The sequence below is a fragment of the Rhinatrema bivittatum genome, chromosome 1, assembly GCF_901001135.1.
Source record: "Rhinatrema bivittatum chromosome 1, aRhiBiv1.1, whole genome shotgun sequence".
In the NCBI taxonomy this organism is placed as follows: Eukaryota; Metazoa; Chordata; class Amphibia; order Gymnophiona; family Rhinatrematidae; genus Rhinatrema; species Rhinatrema bivittatum.
This window is the reverse complement of record NC_042615.1, coordinates 814,859,069-814,865,068: the sequence shown is the minus strand read 5'-3', so window position 1 is coordinate 814,865,068 and position 6,000 is coordinate 814,859,069. Positions and strand designations below refer to the sequence as shown.

The following is a 6,000-nucleotide window of genomic DNA, read 5'->3' as shown; positions in this document are numbered from 1 at the left end:
GTTCTTGACAGGACCTTGCTAGTAAATTAGAGCTATCTTTATGGATTCTATTCAGCGATTCAGTCCACGTCAATCCCACTTCTTATGGAGAGCTTGCAAAAAACGATAACATTTTTCTGAAATAAATTCTAGCAGGTGATGAGAATCTAGATTTGTCCTTGTTGGGGCATCATGATATACATGGTAAGTGTACACTTGACTCACAAGCACAACGATTAATGGAAAGAAGGAACTAGAAAAGTCTATGGCTATGACCTATCGACCCAAATGCCATCAAGTTGCAAGCTAAAAGAGAAAACACTTCTTATGATCACTATGTCACACTCTCGTCCACTTTGAAGAGGGGCGAAAGGGTAAACTTTAAAACACAAGAGGGTTGTCAACCTGCCGCAGTCACTCATGGTGCAGGCGTATTGAGATCTTGCATAGAAACTGGATCAGGTGGGTACTTGGATGCCATCTGCTGAGGTCTCTCACCACTCTCATCTGTGATCTCTCTCTCTCTCTTGCTCTTTAGTATAATCCAAAGAGCGTCATAAACCTGAGAAAACTCAGGACATGGTTCTGCCAGGGAAGCTTATGCCCGACTCCAGCAAGGAGGGACTGGGAATGCTTCCGATTCTGAAATCTGTCCAGCTGCTGAACTGGAATTCATAGAGTCGTGCTCCTTGTACAACTGGTTGTAGAGTGCTGGTTCCCAAATCAAGTCCTTGAGTCCCCAGAAGGAGTCATTGTGACATGTAAATCAACTTGGATCTCATACCAAAGGTATGTGATTCTCTCTCACAAATATTCATTGAGGATAGCCTGATGATATACTTTTGCCTGATCCTTAAGCTCCCAGACCTAAAAGATTTTGCAATGCTTTCTGCAAGTCTTTGCACAGAATCTTCTCTGTGGAATATTTTTCTCTTCCGAAAGTTGCAGAAAATTAAATTCTGGTGCAAAAGGCACACTATTTAAAAACTGTGTGTGCAAACTGGCTTGTAGGATTTCCGCCCTTTGCTGTTTGCCCTGATTCATAAATCTGGGCTCTTTAGTGAGCATGATGGGCTGGAATTGGGAAATGTTGGCATTCTGGCTTCCTGCCACAGGGTGGCAGCATTTCATCACTGCAGAGATACCGGGCTTCAATAAAATCTTCCTAATACAGGTTCTGCTCTATTTCAGGCTGACATTCCAGCAGATCTCACTTCCATATAAAAGGTTTATCTTTCATTAGAAATCCTAAATAAGCATTGGCAGGATGGACAACAGAAGAAAGAGAGGGAGATGGGATGTGATGGAAACATTCAAATACCTTAAAGGTAAACATGGTAATGCAGAAGACACAAACATTTTTCAGTGGACAGGGGGTGTTATGCCAGTGGGAGATGTTGCCAGAAAGAGTTTGTATTTTTGGCAGGATGGGGGTGATTTGGGCTCAGGAGTCGAGGTGAGCTTTCACTCGGGGCTAGTGCCCCTTTAAAATCCATGGCCCTGGGATGCGATTGCACGCTGCCACTGCTGGGGACAGATAATGCTTTCCCACTCTCGACAATATGTGTTCCCAGACCACCGAGGAATTTACTAAACCACTATACTTAAATATCACGGTTTAGGTATTTCCCAAGCAGCGTGCCACGGCCCTCCGGTGCGCCCTCAGACCCTGATCAGGCGAGCCACGGAAAAGCCACCGCTGCCTGATGCGCAGGTCCAGGCCAGCACCTGGGCCTCTGCTCTCAGCACCTCGCAGCAGCGAGAGTCGCCAGCGGTGGCTTTTAAACATTTAGAAGCTCCTTTCATGCACGCCTCGTCTTCCTAGCTGCGGCGTGAGCCCCGGAATGAGGCAATTAATGGGCGGCGTGCAGGGCATGGATAGTCAGACCCTGTTCTGTCTCGCACCCTTCCTTTCCCTCTTCCCGGGCGTCTTCCGTTGAGTCCTTCCAGCCTCTTGCCTCTCCTCAGGCTGAGCGAGGCAGTGAGAGCATGTGCTGAGTCCTGGAGGTGACTCACTTGAGTGCTGGGAGCGGCAGCAGTGGAGGAGCTCTGGCAGTCACAGGCAGCAGCCAAGGTTAACTCCCTGAGCTGGCGGCCCACACGGCACCCGCTCCTCCCTTCTCCTGCGTTTATATGTCATGGCTTCATGTGGGTCTCCATCCCCTCTCTCTCCCTTTGTTTTACAATTTGTCAGAGACACTGGTGGGACTCTCAGTGCATTCCCCTGGCTCTTCTTTGGACCGTATGAGTCTTCTCTGTACCTGGATTGCCTGCTCCATGGATGCTGGTGTGCTGCACGACTTTTTTTGTTACTGTAGGTAGTGCCTTGGGCTCGAAAAGATTGGGAAACACGGGTTTAGGTAAATCTCATGGGAGATTATTCCTGTTAAAACAGAGTGTTAACTCGCCTTTCTAATGCGGCCTAGTCAATAGGTTCCTAAAGTCTGGCCTGCTTCATTCCCGCTGCCGTCGATGTGAAGAAAGGGCAGACCAGATAGGCGGTTTGCTCTTTTTCTGCCGTCATGTTTCTGACTTTTCCCTTCACTTCTTCGTCGCCAGGGTTCCTCTGTGCCTATCCCAGGCTTCCTTGAAATCCGTCGCTGTGTTTGACCCATCAGAACTAGGGACATAAAACTGGATGTCATCTACAGAGAAGAAATACACGACATCCAGTTTTCGAAGAACAGAACAAAGTGGTACAAGATATAAATTAAACACACAGGGGATAACACTGGATCCCTGAGGGATCCCTGTTCCCTAGGTTCTCCATGATGAGTAATCATCTCCTATCTGAACACGTTGCCGATTTGATAAAAATGACCGACATACTCTTTATGTGCACTGTTTGGTATCTCCTAGGATCTTGCAAATGTAATCAAACTTGTAAATACTGCTAGCCCTGTCTACAGACCTATTTGTTCCTTTGTTCCAGAGTTCCTAGGGGATGGAGGCATCAGATGCCGAGTATCCAAGGATCAACGGAGCCCTGCCCAAGAATGGGGGAGACCCTGCCAGGTTGGTCCAGGAATATCCTTAACAGGTAGCTGCGGCAAGGGGAAGTTGCACAGAATCTTGTCTGGAAGAAGCAGAGAAAGCCCGTCCTCCTGGCTGTTCCTTTTGACATCAGGGAAGAGGGTTGGCTATTATTTTTAAGGAGAATTTCCCTGCTGTTAAAGAGTATATAATTTCTTTTGATGATATAAAGCCCATTAGGAATTCACCATAGGGTCAGAAAGAGGAATTTTCCAGCAATGGGAGTTCCCAGTGGGAGAAGTCCATTCCCAAAATGGTGGGCATTTGTTCTAAGGTTACTGTTCTTTGTAAACCGGGGTGATATGTATATTATACAGGAACCTCAGGTATATAAATCCTTTAAATAAATAAATAAATAAATAAAGGGGATTCCATGAGTCATTGGTGTGTTGTCGACTAGGGGGCAAGTGGCTGTGCTCTGTAGGACTTCAGGAGAGGAGAGGGCAGCTTGTCTTTTCTTTCCAAAGGAACGAGTGCATTTGCTTTCTCACCTTGGTTGTCCAGAGGGGGTTTGTTTTTTTTAAAGACAGAATTTGCAATCCCTGTATGGAACTAACGGAGTCTTTGGATGAACAAGTTCAGGGTTGGAATATATCCTTTAGCTCGCATGTTTGAAAACCTAGCACCTGAAAAAAACCCATTTGGTTTCTTGCCATAAATCCTCTCCCTGGTCTTCCTGGTAATTGCATGTTTTAAAGCTATACAGCAATAGTAAGGAGCAACAGTGAACACCCAGGAATATACGAGAATAAAGTAATGGATTGTCACAATAAACAAAGATCCACTGTAGAGAGGTCCAAATCAAAAGTAAGATTTATTCAGAGATGCACAGGGAGTGTCACATCAAAATGAAAGTAAATCTTAAGGTTGCAGTCTGTGTAACACAAGCTGTGTCTCATCACAAGGCTGTCTCAAGTGTGTGTGTGTGTGTGTGTGTGTGTGTGTGTGTGGGGGGGGGGTGTTTGGAGGGGGGGGGGCATGCATTTAGAAAGCCTTTTGCTAAACACTAGCTTAGAACAATTTAAGCTGAATTACTCAGTTTATCTGAATCTCTTCAAAGAAGCTACTTTGAATGTTAAACAATATTTTTTTTTCTCAGTCTATAATAGAAAAAGGCCAGTGTGACTCTAGGCAGCTTTTTACTGCTGTTAAAGGCCTGACCCAGCTGGCTAATCAGTTATTTTCTCCTTCATGTTTCGGTCACCGCATTTGCCTGCTTTTTACAGATAAAATCTTTCAAATTCATCAACCTGTGGGAGGTTCTGTGAATCTTTTCATTAATCAAAGCTAGGGATCCTCTTTTGTACCACGTCTCTGGTCAGAGTTTAAACAGGTCAACGACCAGGTTGCGTCTTTTTTTTGAGTAAGGCGCAACCTTCTGCTTGTGCGTTGGACCATTATCCATCACTGCTGATTTAAGTTGTCATGCAACGTCCTTATCGATGCTATCATTAATATATGATTGAGGGAGATCTCCTTTCTAGAGACCTTTATACAGGCTATAATGAAAGCCCTCTTTAAAGGAAAGCCTTCTATAGGTTATCCACCTGCCTGGCCATCTTAAGATCATCAGTTACAATTAATCCCAGGTCCCGCTCTTCCTTTGTGCTTAGAAGAATTTCACCTCCAGTATATTTTTAGCATTAAATCTTAGCTGCTAGACCTTAGAGCGTTCCTTGAGCTTCCCTAGATCCCTCCTCATGTTTTCCACTCCTTCCTGGCTGTCCTCCCTGTTACAGATTTACGTATCATCGGTAAAAAGACAAACTTTTCCTTGACAATCCTTCCCTTATGTCGCTCACAAAAAATGTTAAAAAGAACCGGTCCTAGGTGGGGGGGAAGGGAGGGAAGAATTAAAACTCAGACAAATTTGACGGATGTTCCAGATTTGATGGTTTATTGTTACATGCGGTCAGCTTTTACAGTATTATAAGTCCTTAGCCCCTTGTTGAGCTGTTGTCGCTAGATTTGCTCTTACAGCTTGCATCATTTCATGTTTTACCTGTTTACCTTGTGCAACATCGACGACTTGGAGTCCTATACAGCGATTTTCCGAGACGGAGAGACTTCAAGCAGAATAGAAAACCGATCTAGCAAGCCTGTGCTAGTATTATTATTCATCTGCGTTAACACTCCCATTGTTAAATGCGTACTGTTATGATAATAATTGTCTATTTGCCGGTTCTGTATAAGGTATTTCTGTAACCATTTTGATTGTTATTATATTATATTTTTTACCTAAAAAATATAAATAAAAAAAAAAAGAACCGGTCCGAGGCCCAATCTCTGAGGCACAGCGCTAGTAACAACTCCCTCCTCAGAGCAAACTCCATTTACCACTCCCCTTTGTCACCTCCCACTCAGCCACTCTAGGATCCATACCAAGGGCGCACAATTTATTTATAAATCTTCTGTGCAGAACAGTGTCAAAGGCCTTGCTGAAATCCAAGTACCCTACGTCCAGCGCTCTCCCTTCATCCAACTCTCTGGTCACCCAATCAAAGAAATTGATCTGATTCGTCTGACAGGATTTAGCTCTGGTAAAAACCTTGCTGCCTCAGTTATTGCAATCCATTGGATTCCAGAAACTGCCCTATCCTCTGTTTTAGCAGCGATTCCATTAGTTTGCTCACCACAGAGGTCAGACTGACTGGCCTGGAGTTCCCAGCCTCCTCCTTACTTCCACTTTTGGGAATAGGAAGCACATCCGCCCTTTTCCAGTCCTCCAAAACTACTCCAAACTCTGTGGGGCGGATTTAGGCGGATTTAGGCGAGCAGGGCCCTGCGCGCCGGTGAGCCTATTTTACATAGGCTCACCGGCGCGCGCAGAGCCCCGGGACTCGCGTAAGTCCCGGGGTTTTCGGAGGGGGCGTGTCGGGGGCGGGGCAGAGCGCCGCGCCGCACCGTTTTCGGGGCGTGTCGGCAGCGTTTTGGGGGCGGGCCCGGGGGCGTGGTTACGGCCCGGGGCGGTCCGGGGGCGTGGCCGCG

At 45.9% G+C, this 6,000-nt stretch overlaps 1 long non-coding RNA gene across 1 annotated transcript in view; it reads left to right on the top strand.

Moving 5' to 3' along the window:
* The first annotated feature begins 1,169 nt into the window (after positions 1-1,169).
* The window catches only part of LOC115082399, a 29,129-nt gene continuing 24,298 nt past the window's right edge, over positions 1,170-6,000 (top strand). The window contains exons 1-2 of the long non-coding RNA XR_003854160.1: positions 1,170-1,307; positions 2,912-2,994. This is a non-coding gene — a long non-coding RNA (uncharacterized LOC115082399). The remainder of the gene's footprint in view (positions 1,308-2,911; positions 2,995-6,000) is intronic.